This window comes from Bubalus kerabau, chromosome 4 (genome assembly GCF_029407905.1).
Source record: "Bubalus kerabau isolate K-KA32 ecotype Philippines breed swamp buffalo chromosome 4, PCC_UOA_SB_1v2, whole genome shotgun sequence".
Lineage (NCBI taxonomy): Eukaryota > Metazoa > Chordata > Mammalia > Artiodactyla > Bovidae > Bubalus > Bubalus kerabau.
In genome coordinates, this window is record NC_073627.1 from 20,899,712 (window position 1) to 20,922,075 (window position 22,364).

The following is a 22,364-nucleotide window of genomic DNA, read 5'->3' on the forward strand; positions in this document are numbered from 1 at the left end:
AGGCTTTAGTCGTTGTGGCTCATGGGCTCTGGAGCACCGGCTCGGTAGTTGTGCCACAGGGATTTGTTGCCTCAAATCATGTGGGATCTTTCCAGACCAGGGGCTGAACCCATGTCCCCTGCAATGACAGGCAGATTTTTAACCACTTGACCACCAGGGAAGCCCACAAATATTTTTTTCTTGCTTTACCTATTTTGCTGTTCATCACCTGTAAGGGAAGTGACACACCTGGGCAGGTGCTAGGAGTAGAGAGACCCAGGCCGGAAATCGTTCCTGCCCTGAGGGCACCTCCACCTCAGAATGGAGACTAAAACACCTGTGCAAATGGGCAGAACAGCAGGTAGGACAAGGAGGAAGTCTATGAGACATGAACAGATGATGGAAGTGTTGGGACCGCAGCAACCCCTTCTCAGGGAAACCAAATGAGTGAGCAGACGATGGTCTGAGCACCCAGCCTGAACAGACCTCATAGGATGGGAGGCCTGAAGAGTTGTCAGGCCCAGGCTAAGCACATTTTACATTATCTCATTTGTCCCTCATCCATTTAGTCAACACATATTCACAAGAACTATGCACATTTGGAGCACTGTCATAGGTGCTGAGAAAGGCTCAGCAAACAAAAGGTTTCCCATCAAGGTGAAAGATAATACAGCACTATTGGCTGTATATTTGTGAATATACCTACATTCCATGTGTCTGTGTCCATATCTACATGTATAGCTATGCCATTTGAGCATCATGGGTGTAAATATGACTTGGCGGCCAGCAGAAATACAAGACCAGAGAAAGTGGGATGTGAAACAGGAAGGCTCAGGGTGAGTAGGTAGAGATAGCTCACAACACTGTAAAATGGTATCATTCCTATTTTACAGGCAAAATGTGACTTTCCCTGGGGTGTACTCATGAAGGCATTCCCATGTGCTTGCATTTCCACGTGTGACTTCACAAGTACTCTAATCAGAGAGGCATTCTTAATCATCCCAATTGAAATATCAGGAGCCAGCCAGTTCAGTCACTCAGTCGTGTCCGACTCTTTGTGATCCCATGGACTGCAGCACACTGGGCTTCCCTCTCCATCACCAACTCCCAGAGCTTACTCAAACTCATGTCCATTGAGTTGGTGAGGCCATCCAACCATTTCATCCTCTGTCAGCCATCCCCTTCTCCTCCCGCCTTCAATCTTTCCCAGCATCAGGGTCTTTTCCAATGAATCAGTTCTTAGAATCAGGTGGCCAAAGTATTGGGCCAAAGTACTGGACCTTCAGCTTCAGCATCAGTCCTTCTAATGAATATTCAGGACTGATTTCCTTTAGGATGGACTGGTTTGATCTTGAAGTCCAGGAAACTCTCAAGAGTCTTCTCCAACACCACAATTCAAAAGCATCAATTCTGGACCCCTGGTTTAAAAAAACCTGAGGCCCCAGTGGTTAGCAGGATGCTTGAATGGGAATCCTGATTTTGTTTCACATTAGGCAATTGCTTAGTCTCTCAGCACTTCCATCAGCACCGGTGCTTTCTATTAGAATTATGTGACTCACACAATGTAACTTTTTTCCCCCTTTGGACAAGCTGTGTGGCTTTGGGGACCCCAGGTCCCCAACCAAGGATGGAACCTGGGCTCCTGAACTGAAAATACTGAGGCCTAACCACTGGACTGCCAGGAAATTCCATCCCGCAGGTAAATTTAAATATTCTTAGGCATAAAAAAAAAAAATAAAGAGAAGCAAGTGAAATTAAGTTTAATATGTTAACTCAGGATATTTCAGAAATGCTCTAGTGGTCCAGTGGATAGAACTCCATGCCTTCGATGACAAGGGCCTGGGTTCCATCCCTCCTCAGGGTTCTTCCAAACGCTGTAGAGGCTCCTCCCCAGGAAAAAAAGATATATCTAAAACATCATTTCAATATGTAATTAATATCAACATTATAGAGATATCTTACAGTCTTTAATACTAAGTCTTTGAAAGCCTAAGTGTGTTTTACACTTTCAATACCTCTGAATTGGGAGGAACCACCTGCCGGGCGCTTCCTGGCTGCATGTGGCTAGTGGCTGGGACAGCTCAGATCAACAGAATGGTGGTGGCGGTTGTTCAGTCGCTAAGTCCCGAGTCTTTTGTGTCCCCCTGGACAGCAGGCTGCCAGGCTACTCTGTCCATGGGATTTCCCAGGCAAGAACAGCAGAGTGTGTTGCCATTTCCTTCTCCAGAGGATTTCCCGAGCCAGGAATAGAACCCAGGTTTCCTGTATTACAGGCGAATTCTTTACAATCTGAGCCACCAGCTTAGCCAACAGCTGAGGAGGAGGGGTAGGGAAACGAGGTCCTACGCGGAGGGAGCTTTCGGTAGGAAGCTCGGGATCGGTTTGGTTAGTAGGGGCACCGAAGCACGGGCGCTGGAGTTGGAGTGAACCCCTCCCGCGGCCCGGCCCCGCCCTCCGCATCCACACGCCCCCTCCCTTCCCCACTGTGGGCCATCCGCCTTCCGCCTGGCCTGGAAGCCCCCTCCACACACCCGACCCTACGGAGCCCCTCTCTCCGCAGGCGGAGGCCTGTGTAACACACTGCAGTCCGGGAGTTTCTAGCGAGTGAGTCTTGCGACCTTGTCTTCAGGAAAACTCTCGGCCAACAGCTCGTCGCACGGGTCCCTCTCGCCGCCCACCCCGCACCCCCTCCGGTCGGGTCTCACCTCTCCACTAGCACCAAGGAGGAGCTCCCCTGCCGCCGCCCCGAGGCCGTCCCCAGGGCTCTGCGGTCCCGCCGGAGCCACGCCTTCTCGGCGACAGAGGGCGGGGCATGCAGATTCGAGACGGCTCTTCCGCCACAAAGCCAGGGCAGATGCGGGGTTTCTCTTTTACAATGTGGAGAACACAACTTCTGCTCGAGAGTCTGGTGTAGTGCCGCCAGAGCACTGTCAACGAGGCAAAGGAAGGGAGACCTGGAGTGAGCGGGGACCCGGTCACACTGAGTACAACATGCACGACAGCAGGACGGTGACAGCGACAGGCGGTGACTCGGTATCGCTTCTCGGCCTTTTGGCTAAGATCAAGTGTAGTATCTGTTCTTATCAGTTTAATATCTGATACGTCCTCTATCCGAGGACAATATATTAAATGGATTTTTGGAGCAGGGAGTTGGAATAGGAGCTTGCTCCGTCCACTCCACGCATCGACCTGGTATTGCAGTACCTCCAGGAACGGTGCACCCCCTCGGGGACACTGATGGAAGTACCCAAAGGCAGAAACTGGCCCTTTCCTGTAACGGATTTGGCTATCTCAGGGAGTTTTTTGGGTTTGTCTACATGCTTTGTTTTTTCTTCCTGGCATGAGGGATGAGATCTTCTGTCTATGCACCCCTGACTTACTTCTCTTGATGTCTCTAACGTTACTTCCGTAATCATGTTTTCTGACTTCAGGCAGTTCCCGCTGAAAGCCACGAAGATCCGCCTGCAGTCTAGGTTAAAATGATGGGTTTTCGGCTCAGTGTGTGTGTTGTTTATACTGGGATTTTGTTTATACAGGTCACTGCCCGACAAAGAGAGATGAGTACCATTGCAGAAGTTGTGTTATTACTTGGAGTTAATACTTAGAAGAGAAAGAGCCTAAAGTAAGAGCCAGTGTGTCTTTTGGATACACAAGGCAGGCTCTTCAGCTCAGCACAAAGTTCAAATCATATATAAACCAGAAAGGCTTCCCCATATTATCTTCTTTCCTCCTTTTCCATTGACTCTGGCATTCGACGAAGATCTAGGTCTAGGTGCTGGGTGCACCGTTCTTGGTGCACCCTGTCGGGGACACTTACTGAAGTACCCAAAGGCAGAAACTGGCTCTTCCCTGGAGTCAGCTAGATCAGGAACGAACTTTCTTTTTACTACAGTCTGCAAGTGTACATTTGTGGGATCTGCTTAAACCTCTATTTTTCTGAAAGAACCCTGTTCTGCTCTACGGTCTTGGAAGAGTATCTTGCTGCCCTCATAACTCACTTGATACAAGCTACAAAAGGAGCTGGTGTCCAAGCTCCCACCTGGTAGTCCAGTCCCTCCTGATGCCATCTTCAAATGAGAACGAGAACATTAGCTTGAATCTTCTGTTTCTATGCCCCCACCTTCTCTTGATATCTCTAATATTACTTCTGTGTTTTGTTTTCTGTCTTCAAGAAGTTCCTGCTCAAAAACACCAAATTCCACCTGGAATCGAAGTTAAAATGACGGGTTTTCCACTCAGTGTGTCGGTTGTACTGGGATTTCGTTTATCCAGGTGACTGACTGACAAGGAGAGGTCAGTGCCACTGACAGAGTTGTATTATTCCTTAGAGTTCTGAAGAGAAGAGGGCCTAAAGTAAGACCACTGTGTCTTTTGGATACACAAGGCAGGCTTTTGAGGTTAGCACAAAGTTCAAATCTTGAATAAGCCAGAAGGAATGACTCTTGCTGAGGGTGAAGGAGGAGAGTGAAAAAGCTGGCTTAAAACTCAGTACTGGACTTCCTTCCTAGCCCAGTGATTAAGAATCCACTTGCCAATGGCAAGGGATGGGTTCAAATACTGGTCCAGGAAGATTTCACATGCCCTGAGGCAACGAAGCCTCTTTAACACAACTACTGAGCCTGTACTCTAGAGCCCATAAACCACAATTAGAGAGTAGCACCCGCTGGCAACTAGAGAAGACTCTAGCATCAGTGAAGACCCAGTGCAGCCAAAAATAAATAATTAATTTTTTAAAAAACCCTCAATAGTAAAAACACTAAGGTCATGACATCTGGTCCCATCACTGCATTGCTAATTGAACGGGGGAAATGTGGAAGCAGTGACAGATTTCCTCTTCTTGGGCTCTAAAATCACTGAGGATGGTGACTGCAGCCAGGAAATCAGAAGATGATTGCTTCTTGGCAGGAAAGCTATGACAACCTAGACAGCGTGTTAAAAAGCAAAGACATCACTTTATCGACAGTGGTCCCTATAGTCAAGGCTGTGGTCTTTCCAGTAGTCATTTAGGGATGTGAGAGCTGGACTATAAAGATGTCAGAGGCCAAAGAACTTTGGAACTGTGGTGCTGGAGAAGACTCCTGAGAGTCCCTTGGACCACAAGGAGATGAAACCAGTCCGTCTTAAAGGAAATCAACCCTGAATTGTCCTTGGAAAGATTGATGCTGAAGCTGAAGCTCCAATACTTTGGCCACCTGATGGGAAGAACCCACTCCCTGGAAAAGACTGTGATGCTGGGAAAGATTGAAAGCAGGAGAGGAAGACAGAGGATGAGATGGTTGGATGGCATCACCACATCAATGGACATGAGTTTGAGCAACTCCAGGAGATACTGAAGGACCGGAAAGTCTGGGCATGATGCAATCTACAAGGTTGCAAAGAGTCAGACAGGACTTAGCAACCGAACAACATGAAACAACACCAGATCCTCTATGCCAGGACTTTTTAGTAAATGGATGTTTGGAGCAAGGAGTTGGAATAGAACTTTACTCCATCCACTCCACCCATTGACCTGGTATGGTAGTACCTGCAGGAATAGTGCACCCCTCTCAGGGGAAAGAGCAAGTATGAACAACAGGCTTCTTACATCTTTTTCAGTGTTTTCCTTGTTTTGCTCTGGGTACCTGTCTCATGTGAAGGTTTCTGTTTTGTTTTATCAACGTGTGATTTTCTGTTGTCCTGTTGGGGCGGTTTACTTAGGAGTACTGTTTCTTGTGAGGGTTCTATCCATGGACCAACATTATGCAAATTTTCCTTTAAGTGTCAAAACACTGTATACGGAGCTGTCCAGATCACTTACTACTTTTGTTTCTTTTTCATACGGGATTATTTCTTCTAGCCTGTGGACAAGGCCCTGCTCCCAACACCTAACAGATCTCTGAAACAGTGTGGGTTTGCTGGAGTCCTCAGGGGAAGACCCTCAGGTCTAGGAATTTTTTAAATTCTTGGCTCCACCCAAGTGTATTTTCTCTAAAAAAAGAAACTGAAGAACAGAAAGGTTAAGAAACTTGTGAAAGTCACCCGGCTAGAAATTAGCTGAAGTGGGCTGTGAACGATATCTGATTCACAGATCTTGTTTCCTCGACAATCTTTGAAACTTCCTAGCTCCTCTCTTACATCTCCTGGACTTCTCACCCAAGGGGGAACCTGTCACTTGATTAAAGATAAGAGACCTGAAACTGGCAGTCTCTCCCCCATCCTTCATCCTTTGCCTTTGCCAGGAAAGGCGTTGATAAACAAATGGCAAGGAGGAGGTGGGACAAAGTGGGGGTGAAGGAAGGGACCCAGTTTGTCAGGGCAACACCGGGGACTGGCCCAGTCCAGTATCCTTTAAATGGGATTTCCAGTCCCCATCTCCACATCCAGCCTGGAGCCCATGGAACCTTCCTCCATTAATGACCATTTTGTTTCCCTGCAGCCTCATTTCTGAGGACCTTGTCCACAAGATCACAGCCCAGGACAGAGTGCATTGGAGGATTCCTAAAGAGAACATTCAAACGTTCTTACTTTGAGGATTCATGGATGGAATGCTTGCCAGGTTGAAGGCCTCAGTGAAATGGATAAGGACCTGCCCTCATAGAGTGAACATTATAGTAAGAAATAGGGAGAGACAGACAATGACTCTAGAGGGTCATTTCAGATAGTGACATAAGCCATCGAGGAAAATAAAACAGGGAAATGTTCTGGACAGTGACTGGGGGGAGAGCTACTTTACATGGGGGAGGGGTGCTCAAGAAGGCCTCTCCAATGATGACATCAGAGGCAAGTTTAAGTGGCCAGGAGGCAAGGAAACATTCCAGAAGTAGGACAGACTAGCTAGAACCTACCGCTTCCTCCCATTGGCTCCCTGACCTGGGTCAGATTCCAGCTGCTGAGTGGAGGGTCTTCCTCAGAGCTCTCTCCCCACCAGACTAAGGGCTGAGCCCAGAAGCTGGTTCTTCTCAGCCGCAGCTCTGTAGTGCCCAGCACTGTGCCTGCCACACAGCAGGCAATCAGGGAATCCTCCATAATTCATGACTATATGATGGATTGACTAAATGTACTCAAGAGTCTCCTTGAGTGTGGGAACCAAGCACCCAGCCTTAGCCGGGAGTTTCCTGGTCTCCGGTCCCTGACACTTTGGGGGTTGGGAGGGATACCTATAAAACCCTGTACTTTCAGGCAAGGTCTGGGTAATACTGAACCCTCAGGCCTTTACTGGGGAAGAGGGATTTCTTAGAGGAGAAAAACAGAGGCCATGGGAGGGATGAGCCTGGAGAGAGAGGCCCCCCTCAAGGCCTGGTGGGCTGAACCCTGGGCTGAGAGTCATCATGAGTCTCGTCCTGACAAGTGAACTGGCTTGGAAAAGCCACCTCCCCCCTTGGAGCCTTGGTTTCCTCAGCATGTAATGAGGGGCTTAGATGATTCCAGGTCGCTTTCCCCAGGACAACTCAGGCTCTGGAGTAAAGGAGGGTACAAGATGGGTGGAGCTCTCCTAGTAAGCAGCTGAGGACATCCTTGTCTCCACTGCATCCCAACCGAGGACCTGTCTGAGTGCACAACTGAAGGGAGGAGAGGAGTCTAAAAACAGGAGGAGGAGGAGGGATGGGAGGGGAGACGAGGTCCAAGAGCGGCTTCCGCCAGGGAATCACATAGACACGAATTTCAAATTCCCGCTTTGCTTCCTCAAGAATACACTGGAGAGGGAATTCCCCAGTGGTCCAGGGTTAGAATTCTGTTCTTCCACTGTACAGGACACAGGTTACATTCCTGATTTGGGAAATAAGATGCCAAGGCCAAGAAAAGAAAGAATAAAATGGGGGAAACACAACCTAATACTTAGAATGAATGTGAAAAGAAAAACTGTGGGAAGGGGCCCCTTAGAGACCCTTTTCTCCCACCAGGGGCCCATTCGGACGCAACTCATCCAAAACCAAGTCCCAGAGCCCGGGCCAGAGCAGAAAAGGGGCAGATGCTTTCCCCTGGTGGTTCCGTCTGTCACTGCCCAAGTCTGAAGCAAAGTGGTGTGAAGTTGAACAGGTTCCTTTCTCTCCTTCTTGGGTTTTTTGTTCGTTTCTTTCTCTGGCCATGCCACCGGGCTTGTGGGATCTTAGATCCCTTAGCCGGTATTGACCCCTTGCCTTTGGCAGTGAAAGCGTGGAGTTCTAACCTCTGAACTGCCAGGGAAAACCCCTGGAGTCTCCTTTTCAGACAGGACCTTCCCTACAGTTTGAGGTTGGGAATGGAATAGCCAGCCTTTTCAAGTGGTTTTTGTGGAGGTATGATCAGATGTATGATCTCCAAGCCAGGCTTCAGCAATACGTGAACCGTGAACTTCCAAATGTTTAAGCTGGTTTTAGAAAAGGCAGAGGAATGAGAGATCAAATTGCCAACATCCACTGGATCATGGAAAAAGCGAGAGAGTTCCAGAAAAACATCTATTTCTGCTTTATTGACTATGCCAAAGCCTTTGACTGTGTGGATCACAGTCAACTGTGGAAAGTTCTGAAAGAGATGGGAATACCAGACCACCTGACCTGCCTCTTGAGAAACATGCATGCAGGTCAGGAAGCAACAGTTAGAACTGGACATGGAACAACAGACTGGTTCCAGATAGGAAAAGGAGTACATCAAGGCTGTATCTTGTCACCCTGCTTATTTAACTTGTATGCAGAGTACATCATGAGAAACGCTGGGCTGGAGGAAGCACAAGCTGGAATCAAGATTGCCGGGAGAAATATCAATAACCTCAGATATGTAGATGACACCACCCTTATGGCAGAAAGTGAAGAAGAACTAAAGAGCCTCTTGATGAAAGTGAAAGAGGAGAGTGAAAAAGTTGGCTTAAAGCTCAACATTCAGAAAACTAAGATCATGGCATCCGGTCCCATCACTTCATGGCAAATAGATGGGGAAACAGTGGCTGACTTTATTTTTCTGTGCTCCAAAATCACTGCAGATGGTGATTCCAGCCATGAAATTAAAAGACGCTTACTCCTCGGAAAGAAAGTTATGATCAACCTAGATAGCATATTGAAAACCAGAGACACTTTGTCAGCAAACGTCCGTCCAGTCAAGGCTGTGATTTCTCCAGTAGTCATTTGAGAGTTGGACTATAAAGAAAGCTGAGAGCCGAAGAATTGATGCTTTTGAACTGTGGTGTTGGAGAAGACTCTTGAGAGTCACTTGGACTGCAAGGAGATCCAACCAGTCCTGGGTGTTCATTGGAAGGACTGATGTTGAAGCTGAAACTCCAGTACTTTGGCCACCTGATGTGAAGGGCTGACTCATTTGAAAAGACCTTGATACTGGGAAAGATTGAGGGCAGGAGGAGAAGGGGACGACAGGGGATGAGATGGTTGGACGGCATCACTGACTCAATGGACAGGGCTTTGGGTGGTCTCTGGGAGTTGGTGATGGACAGGGAGGCCTGGCATGACCTCAGTCGCACGACTGAGCGACTGAACTGATACTGATACTGATCAGGTGTAAGTGAACATTTTCTGAGCAGGAAATCTGATTTCAGTGACGTTTCTTATGCTTTTACTGAAGGCCTAATAGCTGGTGCTGGGAAGGCAGAGGCGGGAGGAGGCTGGAGGGTGGAGAGGGTTATGAAGAGGCAGTTGCAGCAGGTTGTAGTGTCTTAGGAGACAGATCCACTCGGGGACAGATTCCAGCATCCATCTGCACAGGAGACTGGCACTTGGGGAGACCTTGGCCTCAGGAGGGCTGTTGGGTGATCAGCAAGAAACAGCAGCCAGAGCCCCAAGAGGGTGACAGTGACCTGGGAACAATAGCCAACAACTGCGAGGGGGGAGGAACAAGCCCACGAGAGGGAGACAGGGAGGAGTTGAGGGGCGAGAATCAGGCTCCCCCGTGCAGGGAACTCGCTGTCGGCCAGTTATCCGAGCTGAGGGACTCTTTAGAGCTTTCACAACAGGGGCCAATCCCCAGAGACCTTACATGTTTGATTTAGCTTTTTAAAAATGCGTTTACTTTCTGGCTGTTTCGGGTCTTAGTTGTGACACACAGGCTCCAGAGCACTCAGACTTACATGCCTCCATGCATGGGGGAATCTTAGTTCTGCACCAGGAATCAAACTGTGTCCCCTGCACGGGGAGGCGCATACTTAACCACTGGACCACTGAGAAATCCCTGAGTCAGCATCTTGATTTCATAGATTTCTGTCAAGTCATCCATGTTGTTTGGCCCACACAAATGGGTGCATGCTCAAATTTGGGAGCTTGTCAGAATCATCTGGAGGACTTGATAAACACAGATAAAACACAGATAAACACTGGGGCCGTCTTTCAAAATTTCTGATTCAGAAATTTGAAGACTTTGTCAGACCCAGCCTAAGCACAGTATACATTGTCTCATTGGAACCTCATCCAGTCACTCAACACATATTCATCAAAAATCAAGTACATTCAGAGCACTAGGTGCTCGGAATAGACCAGCAAACCAAAGGTTTCCCATCAAGGTGAAAGTACAGCACTAATGACTGTATATTTGTGACTATACCTACATTCTGTGTGTCCGTGTCCATATCTACACGTGTATCTCTGCCACGTGAGCATCATGGGTGTCAAAGCCACTTGGCAGCCAACAGAAATACAAGACCAGGGAGAGCGAGATGTGAAATCGGAAGGCTCAGGGTGAGTAGGTATAGATAGTTTGCAAGATTTCAAATGGAATCATTTCTATTTTACAGGCAAGAAGTGACATTCCCCAGGGTATACTCACTTGGACATTCTGATGTACTGCGTTTCCTCATGTAGCTTCACAAGTACCCTCATCAGAGAGGCATTCTTATCATCCCCAAAGGAAGTATCAGGACACCAGTTTAAAAACCCTGAAGTTCCAGTGGTTAGCAGGATTCTAACGCAAATCCTTACTTCTTTTCACATTAGGCAAGATGCTTAGCCTCTCATCACTTCCATCTGTAACAGTGCTTTCAAGAAATATGTGAAGCACACACATAACTGGTTTTTTTTTTTTAATTTGGCCACACCGTGTGGCTTTTGGGATCCCAGGTTTCCAACCTAGGATGGAACCTGGACTCCTGCACTGAAAGCGCTGAGGCCTAACCACTGAACCACCAGGGAATTCCCTCCTGCAGGTAAATGCAAACATTCTTAGGCATATTAAAAAAATAAAGAGAAGTGGGGGAAATTAAGTTTAATATGTTCTTTAACTCAGCTTATCTCAAAATTCTCCAGTGGTCAGTGATTAGAGCTCTATCCTTTCAATGACAAGGCAGGGAGGTTTCCATCCCATCCCTCCTCAGGGTTCTTGCAAACCCTGGGGCACACCCCCCGCCACACACACACACACAAACAGATCTCTAAAACATCATTGCAATATGTAATTAATATTAACACATTACAGAGATATGTTACAATTTTTAATACTAAGTCTTTGAAATCCCCATGTGTTTTTTCCCCTTTCAGTACGTCTGAATTGGGAGAAACCACTAGCCCACAGTTCCCTGGCTGCATGTGGCTCGTGGCTGTGACAACTCAGATCAACAGAATATTTCCTGTTGTTTAGTCGCTAAGGAGTGTCCAACTGTTTGGGACCTTGTGACCCGCCAGATTCCTGCGTCCATGGGATTTCCTAGGCAAGAATACAGTCGTGGGTTTCCATTTCCTCCTCTAGGGGATCTTCCGAAACAGGATTCCTGTCTTGCAGGCTGATTCTTGACAATCTGAGCCACCAGCAAGACCCACAGCTGAGGAGGAGGGGTAGGGAAACGAGGTCCTTGGCGGAGAGACCTTTCGGTAGGAAGCCCGGGATCGGTTTGGTTCGTAGAAGCACCGAAGGACAGGGCGCTGGAATTGGAGTGAACCCCTTCCGCAGCCCGGCCTCGCCCTCCGCATCCATACGCCCCCTCCCTTCCCCACTGTGGGCCATTCGCCTTCCGCCTGGCAGCGAAGCCCCCTCCACACACGCGACCCTACGAAGCCCCTCTCTCCGCAGGCGGAGGCCTGTGTAACACACTGCAGTCCGGGCATTTCTAGCGAGTGAGTCTTGCGACCTTGTCTTCGGCAAAACTCTCGGCCAACAGCTCATCGCACGGGTCTCTCTCACCGGCCACACCTCACCCCCTCCGGTCGGGTCTCTCCTCTCCACTAGCACCAAGGAAGGAGGAGAAGGGGAGGGCAGAGGATGAGATGGCTGGATGGCATCACTGACTCGACGGACGTGAGTCTGAGTGAACTTCGGAGGTTGGTATTGGACAGGGAGGCCTGGCGTGCTGTGATTCATGGGGTCGCAAAGAGTCGGACACGCTGAGCGACTGAACTGAACTGAACTGAGCACCAAGGAAGAGCTCCCTTGCCGCCGCCCCGAGGCCGTCCCCAGGGCTCTGCGGTCCCTCCGGAGCCACGCCTTCTCGGCGACAGAGGGCGGGGCATGCAGATTCGAGACGGCTCTTCAGCTCGAGAACCACAAAGCCAGGGCAGATGCGGGATTTCTCTTTTACAATGTGGAGAACACAACTTCTGCTCGAGAGTCTGGTGTAGTGCCGCCAGAGTACTATCAACGAGGCCAAGGAAGGGAGACCTGGAGTGAGCGGGGACCCGGTCACACTGAGTGCAACATGCACGACAGCAGGACGGTGACAGCGACGGGCGGTGACCCGGTATCGCTTCTCGGCCTTTTGGCTAAGATCAAGTGTAGTATCTGTTCTTATCAGTTTAATATCTGATACGTCCTCTATCCGAGGACAATATATTAAATGGATTTTTGGAGCAGGGAGTTGGAATAGGAGCTTGCTCCGTCCACTCCACGCATCGACCTGGTATTGCAGTACCTCCAGGAACGGTGCACCCCCTTGGGGACACTTATGGAAGTACCCAAAGGCAGAACTGGCTCTTTGCTGGAATCAACCGGGTCTGGAACTTGGTCTCTTGTTTTTCTACAGTTTGGCAGGTGTAGTTTGAGGCATTTGCTTAAGCCTCTGTTGTCCTGAAAATCACCCCTTTTTCTGCCTTACAGTCTTGGGGAAGTGGTTTTCCTGCTCTCATTTCTGACTTTATACTTTACAAAAGGAGCTGGTGTCCAGGCTCCTACTTGATATCCCCAGTCTCTCCTGATGCCATTTTCAGCATAAAACCAGAATACTAGCTTGAAACATCTGTTTCTATGCCCCCTCGCCTATTGAGATCTCTATAATTACTTCTGTGTTTTGTTTTCTGTCTTCAAGAAGTTCCTGCTCAGAAACACCAAATTCCACCTGGAATCGAGGTTAAAATGACGGGCTTTCCACTCAGTGTGTCGGTTGTACCGGGATTTCGTTTATCCAGGTGACTGACTGACAAGGAGAGGTCAGTGCCACTGACCGAGTTGTATTATTCCTTAGAGTTCTGAAGAGAAGAGGGCCTAAAGTAAGACCACTGTGTCTTTTGGATACACAAGGCAGGCTTTTGAGGTTAGCACAAGTTCAAATCATGAATAAGCCAGAAGGAATGACTCTTGCTGAGGGTGAAGGAGGAGAGTGAAAAAGCTGGCTTAAAACTCAGTACTGGACTTCATTCCTAGCCCAGTGATTAAGAATCCGCTTGCCAATATAGGGGATTGGTTCAATTCCTGGTCCAGGAAGATTCCACATGCCCTGGGGCAACTAAACCCCTTGGACACAACTACTGAGCCTGTACTCCACAGCCCATAAACCACTATTAGAGAGTAGCACCCGCTGGCAACTAGAGAAGACTCTAGCATCAGTGAAGACCCAGTGCAGCCAAAAATAAATAATTAATTAAAAAAAAAAAAAAAACACCTCAGTAGTAAAAACACTAAGGTCATGACATCTGGTTCCATCACTGCATTGCTAATTGAACGGGGGAGATGTGGAAGCAGTGACAGATTTCCTCTTCTTGGGCTCTAAAATCACTGAGGATGGTGACTGCAGCCAGGAAATCAGAAGATGATTGCTTCTTGGCAGGAAAGCTATGACAACCTAGACAGCGTGTTAAAAAGCAAAGACATCACTTTATCGACAGTGGTCCCTATAGTCAAGGCTGTGGTCTTTCCAGTAGTCATTTAGGGATGTGAGAGCTGGACTATAAAGATGTCAGAGGCCAAAGAACTTTGGAACTGTGGTGCTGGAGAAGACTCCTGAGAGTCCCTTGGACCACAAGGAGATGAAACCAGTCCGTCTTAAAGGAAATCAACCCTGAATTGTCCTTGGAAAGATTGATGCTGAAGCTGAAGCTCCGATACTTTGGCCACCTGGTGGGAAGAACCCACTCCCTGGAAAAGACTGTGATGCTGGGAAAGATTGAAGGCAGGAGAAGGAAGACAGAGGATGAGATGGTTGGATGGCATCACCACATCAATGGACATGAGTTTGAGCAACTCCAGGAGATACCGAAGCACCGGGAAGTCTGGGCATGATGCAATCCACGGGGTCACAAAGAGTCAGACAGGACTTAGCAACCAAACAACACCACATCCTCTATGCCAGGACATTTTAGTAAATGGATGTTTGGAGCAGGGAGTTGGAATAGAACCTTACTCCGTCCACTCCACCCATTGACCTGGTATGGTAGTACCTGCAGGAATAGTGCCCCCCTCTCAGGGAAAAGAGCAAGTATGAACAACAGGCTTCTTACATCTTTTCCAGTGTTTTCCTTGTTTTGCTCTGGGTACCTGTCTCATGTGAAGGTTTCTGTTTTGTTTTATCAACGTGTGATTTTCTGTTGTCCTGTTGGGGCGGTTTACTTAGGAGTACTGTTTCTTGTGAGGGTTCTATCCATGGACCAACATTATGCAAATTTTCCTTTAACTTTCAAACCACTGAAATACGGAGCTGTCCAGATCCTTTAGTATAGTTTTGTTTCTTTTTCATATGGGATTATTTCTTCTATCCTGTGGACAAGGCCCTGCTCCCAACACCTAACAGATCTCTGAAACAGTGTGGGTTTGCTGGAGTCCCCAGGGGAAGACTCTCAGCTCTAGGAATTTTTAAAATTCTCGGCTCCACCCAAGTGTATTTTCCCTAAAAGAAGAAACTGAAGAACAGAAAGGTTAAGAAACTTGTGAAAGTCACCCAGCTAGAAATTAGCTGAAGTGGACTGTGACCACGTCTTCACAGGTATTGATTCCTTCACAATCTTTGAAACTTCCTAGCTCCTGTCTTCTGGAGAAGGCAATGGCACCCCACTCCAGTACTCTTGCCTGGAAAATCCCATGGGCGGAGGAGCCTGGAGGGCTCCAATCCATGGGGTTGCGAAGAGTTGGACACGACTGAGCGACTTCACTTTCACTTTTCACTTTCATGCATTGGAGAAGGAAACGGCAACCCACTCCAGTGTTCTTGCGTGGAGAATCCCAGGGACGGGGGAGCCTGGTGGGCTGCCGTCTATGGGGTCGCACAGAGTCGGACATGACTGAAGTGACTTAGCAGCAGCTCCTCTCTTCGGAGAAGGCGATGGCACCCCCACTCCAGTACTCTTGCCTGGAAAATTCCATGGACGGAGGAGCCTGGTAGCCTGAAGTCCATGGGGTTGCTAAGAGTCAGACATGAATGAGCAACTTCACTTTCACTTTTCACTGTCATGGGTTGGAGAAGGAAATGGTAACCCACTCCAGTGTTCTTGCCTGGAGAATCCCAGGGACGAGGGAGCCTGGTGGGCTGCTGTCTGTGGGGTCGCGCAGAGTTGGACAGGACTGAAGCGACGCAGCAGCAGCAGCAGCTCCTCTCTTACATCTCCTGGGCCTCTCACCCAAGAGGGAACCTGTCACTTGATTAAAGATAAGAGACCTGAAACTGGCAGTCTCTCCCCCATCCTTCATCCTTTGCCTTTGCCAGGAAAGGCGTTGATAAACAAATGGCAAGGACGAGGTGGGACAAAGTGGGGGTGAAGGAAGGGACCCAGTTTGTCAGGGCAACACCGGGGACTGGCCCAGTCCAGTATCCTTTAAATGGGAATTCCAGTCCCCATCTCCACATCCAGCCTGGAGCCCATGGAACCTTCCTCCATTAATGACCATTTTGTTTCCTGGCAGCCTCATTTCTTTTTTTTTTTTTTTTTTTAATTTTATTTTATTTTTAAACTTTACAATATTGTATTAGTTTTGCCAAACATCAAAATGAATCCACCACAGGTATACCCGTGCTCCCCATCCTGAACCCTCCTCCCTCCTCCCTCCCCATACCCTCCCTCTGGGTCGTCCCAGTGCACCAGCCCCAAGCATCCAGTATCGTGCATCGAACCTGGACTGGCGACTCGTTTCATACATGATATTATACATGTTTCAATGCCATTCTCCCAAATCTCCCCACCCTCTCCCTCTCCCACAGAGTCCATAAGACTGATCTATACATCAGTGTCTCTTTTGCTGTCTCGTACACAAGGTTATTGTTACCATCTTTCTAAATTCCATATATATGCGTTAGTATACTGTATTGGTGCTTTTCTTTCTGGCTTACTTCACTCTGTATAATAGGTTCCAGTTTCATCCACCTCATTAGAACTGATTCAAATGTATTCTTTTTAATGGCTGAGTAATACTCCATTGTGTATATGTACCACAGCTTTCTTATCCATTCATCTGCTGATGGGCATCTAGGTTGCTTCCATGTCCTAAAAATATGGAACGCTTCACGAATTTGCGTGTCATCCTTGCGCAGGGGCCATGCTAATCTTCTCTGTATCCTTCCAATTTTAGTATATGTGCTGCTGAAGCAAGCACTGGCAGCCTCATTTCTGCAGCCCTTGTCCACAAGATCACAGCCCAGGACAGAGTGCACTGGAGGATTTCCTAGAGAGAACATTCAAACATTCTTACTTTGAGCATTCATGGATGGAGTGCCTGCCAGGTTGAAAGCCTCAGTGAAATGGATCAGGACCTGCCCTCATAGAGTGAACATTATACTGAGAAGTAGGGAGAGGCAGACAGTGACTCAAGAGGGTCCTTTCAGATAGTGACACAAGCCATTGAGGAAAATAAAACAGGGGAATGTTCTGGACAGTGACTGGGGGGAGAACTACTTTACATGGAGGAGGGGGTGCTCAGGAAGGCCTCTACAATGGTGACATCAGAGGCAAGTTTAAGTGGCCAGGAGGCAAGGTAGCATTCCAGACAGAAGGACAGACTCGCTGGGACCTACCTACTTCCTCCCATTGGCTCCCTGACCTGGGTCAGATTCTAGCTGCTGAGTGGAGGGTCTTCCTCAGAGCTCTCTCCCCACCAGACTAAGTGCTGAGTCCAGAAGCTGGTTCTTCTCAGCCACAGCTCCGCAGTGCCCAGCACTGTGCCTGCCACACAGCAGGCAATCAGGAAATCCTCCATGATTCATGACTACATGGTGGATTGACTAAATATACTCAAGGGTTTCCTTGAGTGTGGGAACCAAGCACCCAGCCTTAGCCAGGAGTTTCCTGGTCTGCGGTCCCTGACACCTTGGGGGTTTGGAGGGATACCTAAAAACCCGGTACTTCCAGGCAAGGTCTGGGTACTACTGAACCCTCAGACCTTTACTGGGGAAGAGGGATTTCTTAGAGGAGAAAAACAGAGGCCATGAAGGGATGACCCTGGAGAGAGAGGCCCCCCTCAAGGCCTGGTGGGCTGAACCCTGGGCTGAGAGTCATCATGAGTCTTGTCCTGACAAGTGAACTGGCTTGGAAAAGCCACCTCCCCCCTTGGAGCCTTGGTTTCCTCAGTATGTAATGTGGGGCTTAGATGATTCCAGGTCGCTTTCCCCAGGACAACCCAGGCTCTGGAGTAGGGGAGGGTACAGGATGGGTGAGGCTCACCTAGGAAGCAGCTGAGGACATCCTTGTCTCCGCTGCATCCCAACCAAGGACCTGCTGAGTGCACAACTGAAGGGAGGAGAGGAGTCTGCAGGAGGAGGGACGGGAGGGGAGACGAGATCCAAGATCGGCTTCCGCCAGGGAATGACAAAGACATGAATTTCAAATTCCCTCTTTGCTTCCTCAAGAATACACTGGAGAGGGAGTTCCCCCGTGGTCCAGGCTTAGAATTCTGTTCTTCCACTGTACAGGACACAGGTTACATCCCTGGTTTGGGAAATAAGATGCCAAGGCCAAGAAAAGAAGGAATAAAATGGGGAAAACACAGCCTACTACTTAGAATGAATGTGAAAGAAAAACTGAGGGGAAGGGGCCCATAAACACCCTTTTCGCCAGCCAGGGGCCCATTCAGAGGCAACTCCTCCAAAACCAAGTCCCAGAGCCCAGGAGGGCGGAAAAGGAGCAGATGCTGCCCCCTGGTGGATGAGTCTCTCACTGCCTAATTCTGAAGCAAAGTGGTGTGGTGTTGGACAGGTTCCTTCCCCTTCTTCTGAGGTTTTTTGTTTGTTTCTTTTTCTGGCCATGCCACCCAGCTTGTGGGATGTTAGATCCCCTACCGGGTACCTTTGGCAGTGAAAGCATGGAGTCCTAACCACTGAACTTCCAGGGAATTCCCCTGGAGTCTCCTTTTCAGACCAGACGTTCACTACGGTTTGAGGTTGGGAATGGAAAAACCACCCCTCTCGAGTGTTTTTTGGAGAGGTGAGATGAGATGTAAATGAACATTTTCTGAGCAGGAAATTTGATTTCAGTGACATTTCTTATGCTTTTCCTGAGGGCCTAATAGCTGGTGCCGGGAAGGCAGAGGCGGGAGGAGGCTGGAGGATGGAGAAGGTTGTGAAGAGGCAGTTGAAGCAGGTTGTGGCCTCTTAGGAGACAGATCCACCCGGGGACAGATTCCAGCATCCATCTTCACAGGACAGTGGCACCTGGGGAGACCTTGGCATCAAGAGGGGCACTGGGTGATCAGGAAGGAACAGCAGTCAGAGCCCCAAGAGGGTGACAGGGCCATGGGAGCAACCGCCAACAACTGCGAGCGGGGAGGAACAAGCCCACCAGAGAGAGACAGAGGTGAGTTGAGGGGAGAGAGCCAGACCCACGCTGTGCAGGGAACTCGCTGTCGGCCAGTTATCCGAGCTGAGGGACTCTTTAGAGCTTTCGCAACAGGGGCCAATCCCCAGAGACCTTACATGTTTGATTCAGCTTTTTAAACGTGTATTTACTCTCTGGCTGTTTTGGGTCTTAGTTGTGACATACGGGCTCCAGAGCCCTCAGAGCAAATATGTTGCCTTAGTTGCCTCGATGTGTGGGGGAATCTCAGTTTTAGACCGGGAATCAATCTGTGTCCCCTGCACGGGGAGGCGGATACTTAACCACTGGACCACCGAGAAGTCCCTGATTCGGCTTCTTGATTTCATAGATTTCTGTCAAGTCACCCATGTTGTCTGACCCACACGAATGGTTGCATGCTCAAATTTGGGAGTTTGTCAGAATCATCTGGAGGACTTGATAAACACAGAGCTGGGGCCTCCTTTCAAAATTTCTGATTCAGAAACTTGAAGACTTTGTCAGACCCAGCCTAAGCACGGTATACATTGTCTCATTGGACCCTCATCCTGTCACTCAACACATCAATTGATTCATCACAAATCAAGTATATTCAGAGCACTACCATAGGTGCTGAGAATAGACCAGCGAAGAAAAGGATTCCCATCAAGGTGAAAGGCAATACAGCACTAATGACTGTATATTTGTGACTATACCTACATTCTGTGTGTCCGCGTCCATATCTACACGTGTATCTATGCCACGTGAGCATCATGGGTGTCAAAGCCACTTGGCAGCCAGCAGAAATACAAGACCAGGGAGAGTGGGATGTGAAACAGGAGGCTCAGGGTGAGTAGGTGTAGATAGTTTGCAAGACTTCAAATGGAATCATTTCTATTGTACAGGCAAGAAGTGACTTTCCCCAGGATATACTCATTAAGACATTCCAATGTGCTGCATTTCCTCGTGTAGCTTCACAAGTACCCTCATCAGAGAGGCATTCTTATCATTCACAATTAAAATAGCAGGACTCCTGGTTTGAAACTCCTGAGGCCCCAGTGGTTAGCAGGATGCTTGAATGCAAATCCTAACTTCTTTCACATTAGGCAAGATGCTTAGCCTCTCAGCACTTCCATCTGTAACAGTGCTTTCAAGAAATATGTGAGGCACACACATAACTGGTTTGTTTTTGTTGTTGTTTTTTTTTTTAATTTGGCCACACTGTGTGACTTTTGGGATCCCAGTTCTCCAACCAAGGATGGAATGCAGTCTCCCACACTGAAAGCGCTCAGGCATAACCACTGAACCACCAGGGTATTCCCTCCTGCCGGTAAATGCAAATATTCTTAGGCATATAAAAAAATAAGAGAAGTGAGTGAAATTAAGTTTAACATGCTCTTTAACTCAAGATATCTCAGACATTCTCTGGTGGTCCGTGGTTAGAGCTCCATGCTTTCAATGACGAGGCAGGGAAGTTTCCATCCCATCCCTCCTCAGGGTTCTTGCAAACCCTCGGGCACACACCCTCCCCTCCCCGCCTACAAACCAGATACCACAAAATATTTCAATATGTAGTTAATATCAGCATTACAGAGATATGTTATGATTTTTAATACTAAGTCTTTGAAATCCCATGTGTGTTTCCCACTTGAAAGTGGAAACCTTTGAATTCTTGGTACCTCTGGATTCAGTGGTACCTCTGAATTCGGAGGAACCACCTGCCCAGCGTTCCCTGGCTGCATGTGGCTCGTGGCTGTGACAACTCAGATCAACAGAATGTTTCTTTTTGTTTTCAGTCTCTAAGTAGCATCCGACTCTTCGGGATCCTGTGACCCGCCAGGATCCCCTGTCCACTGGATTTCCTAGGCAAAAATACCGGAATGGGTTGCAATTTCCTCCTCCAGGGGATCTTCCGACCCAGGAGTCTGAACCCAGGTTTCCTGTCTTGCAGGCGGATTCTTGACAACCTGAGCCACCAGCGAGCCCCACAGCTGAGGACGAGGAGCAGGGAAAGGAGGTCCTAGGCGGAGGGAGCTTTCGGTAGGAGGCCCGGGATCGGTTTGGTTCGTAGAAGCACCGAAAGCCAAGGGCGCTGGAGTTGGAGTGAACCCCTCCCGCGGCCCGGCCCCGCCCTCCGCATCCACCCGCCCCCTCCCTTCCCCTCTGTGGGCCATCCGCCTTCCGCCTGGCCGGGAAGCCCCCTCCACACACCCGACCCTACGGAGCCCCTCTCTCCGCAGGCGGAGGCCTGTGTACCACACTGCAGTCCGGGCGTTTCTGGCGAGTGAGTCTTGCGACCTTGTCTTCAGGAAAACTCTCGGCCAACAGCTCGTCGCACGGGTCCCTCTCGCCGGCCACCCCGCACCCCCTCCGGTCGGGTCTCTCCTCTCCACTAGCACCAAGGAGGAGCTTCCCTGCCGCCGCCCCGAGGCCGTCCCCAGGGCGCTGCGGTCCCGCCGGAGCCGCGCCGTCTCGGCGACAGAGGGCGGGGCATGCAGATTTGAGACGGCTCTTCCGCCCGAGAACCACAAAGCCAGGGCAGATGCGGGGTTTCTCTTTTACAGTGTGGAGAACACAACTTCTGCTCGAGAGTCTGGTGTAGTGCCGCCAGAGCACTGTCAACGAGGCAAAGGAAGGGAGACCTGGAGTGAGCGGGGACCCGGGTCACTCTGAGTGCAACATGCACGACAGCAGGACGGTGACAGCGACGGGCGGTGACCCGGTATCGCTTCTCGGCCTTTTGGCTAAGATCAAGTGTAGTATCTGTTCTTATCAGTTTAATATCTGATACGTCCTCTATCCGAGGACAATATATTAAATGGATTTTTGGAGCAGGGAGTTGGAATAGGAGCTTGCTCCGTCCACTCCACGCATCGACCTGGTATTGCAGTACCTCCAGGAACGGTGCACCCCCTCGGGGACCCTTATTGATGTACCCAAAGGTAGAAACCGGTCCTTTCTTGTAAAGGATTTGGCTATCGCAGGAAGTGTTTCAGGTTTGTCTACATGCTTTGCAAGCGATCCTGACAATCTGTGAGAGCAGCGTAAGTGAGTAAGTTCAATGAGGGTAAAGCGCCAAAACTGTGGCTTAAACCTCGCTTGCTGTATCCACTTCTTTAAGAGGGTCTCTGTTTCATAACCTCGTTAAGTGCAGGTCCTTCTACCCTGCCTTCAGACTCAGGAATGAGATCTTCTGTCTCTACCCACCTGCCTTCTCTTGATATCTCTTAAGATTATTCCTGTATTCATGCTTTCTGACTTCAGGCAGTTCCCGCTTAAAGGCACCGAGATCCACTTGGAGTCTAGGTTAAAATGATGGGCTTTAAGCTCAGTCTGTGTGTTGGTTGTATTGGGATTTCATTTATACAGGTGACTGACTGACCGAGGCCAGTGCCACTGAAGAAGTTGTATTATTACTTGGAGTTATTATTACTTAGAAGAGAAGAGGGCCTAAAGTAAGAGCCACTGTGTCTTTTGGATACACAAGGCCGGGTCAGCACAAAGTTCAAATCACGTGTAAACCAGAACGACTTCCCCATA

General features: G+C 48.9%; 2 long non-coding RNA genes and 4 other non-coding genes across 6 annotated transcripts; 4 read left to right on the plus strand and 2 right to left on the minus strand.

Moving 5' to 3' along the window:
- Positions 1 to 1,728: 1,728 nt before the first annotated feature.
- Positions 1,729 to 3,178, minus strand: LOC129651195 (uncharacterized). The gene is made up of 3 exons (XR_008714068.1): positions 2,685 to 3,178; positions 1,995 to 2,241; positions 1,729 to 1,888 (listed from the first exon to the last, which is right to left on the minus strand). It is a non-coding gene; the product is annotated as an uncharacterized LOC129651195 (long non-coding RNA).
- On the plus strand, positions 2,295 to 6,574 carry LOC129651196 (uncharacterized). The gene is made up of 3 exons (XR_008714069.1): positions 2,295 to 2,341; positions 4,152 to 4,272; positions 6,395 to 6,574. It is a non-coding gene; the product is annotated as an uncharacterized LOC129651196 (long non-coding RNA).
- Positions 3,015 to 3,205, plus strand: LOC129651983 (U2 spliceosomal RNA). The gene has a single exon (XR_008714470.1). It is a non-coding gene; the product is annotated as a U2 spliceosomal RNA (small nuclear RNA).
- A 6,029-nt stretch (positions 6,575 to 12,603) lies between the features above and the next one.
- Positions 12,604 to 12,794, plus strand: LOC129651984 (U2 spliceosomal RNA). The gene has a single exon (XR_008714471.1). It is a non-coding gene; the product is annotated as a U2 spliceosomal RNA (small nuclear RNA).
- Positions 12,795 to 16,549: 3,755 nt separating this feature from the next.
- LOC129651843 (U6 spliceosomal RNA) lies at positions 16,550 to 16,656 on the minus strand. Its single transcript, XR_008714350.1, has one exon. It is a non-coding gene; the product is annotated as a U6 spliceosomal RNA (small nuclear RNA).
- A 4,892-nt stretch (positions 16,657 to 21,548) lies between these two features.
- LOC129651985 (U2 spliceosomal RNA) lies at positions 21,549 to 21,739 on the plus strand. The gene has a single exon (XR_008714472.1). It is a non-coding gene; the product is annotated as a U2 spliceosomal RNA (small nuclear RNA).
- The last annotated feature ends 625 nt before the right edge of the window (positions 21,740 to 22,364 follow it).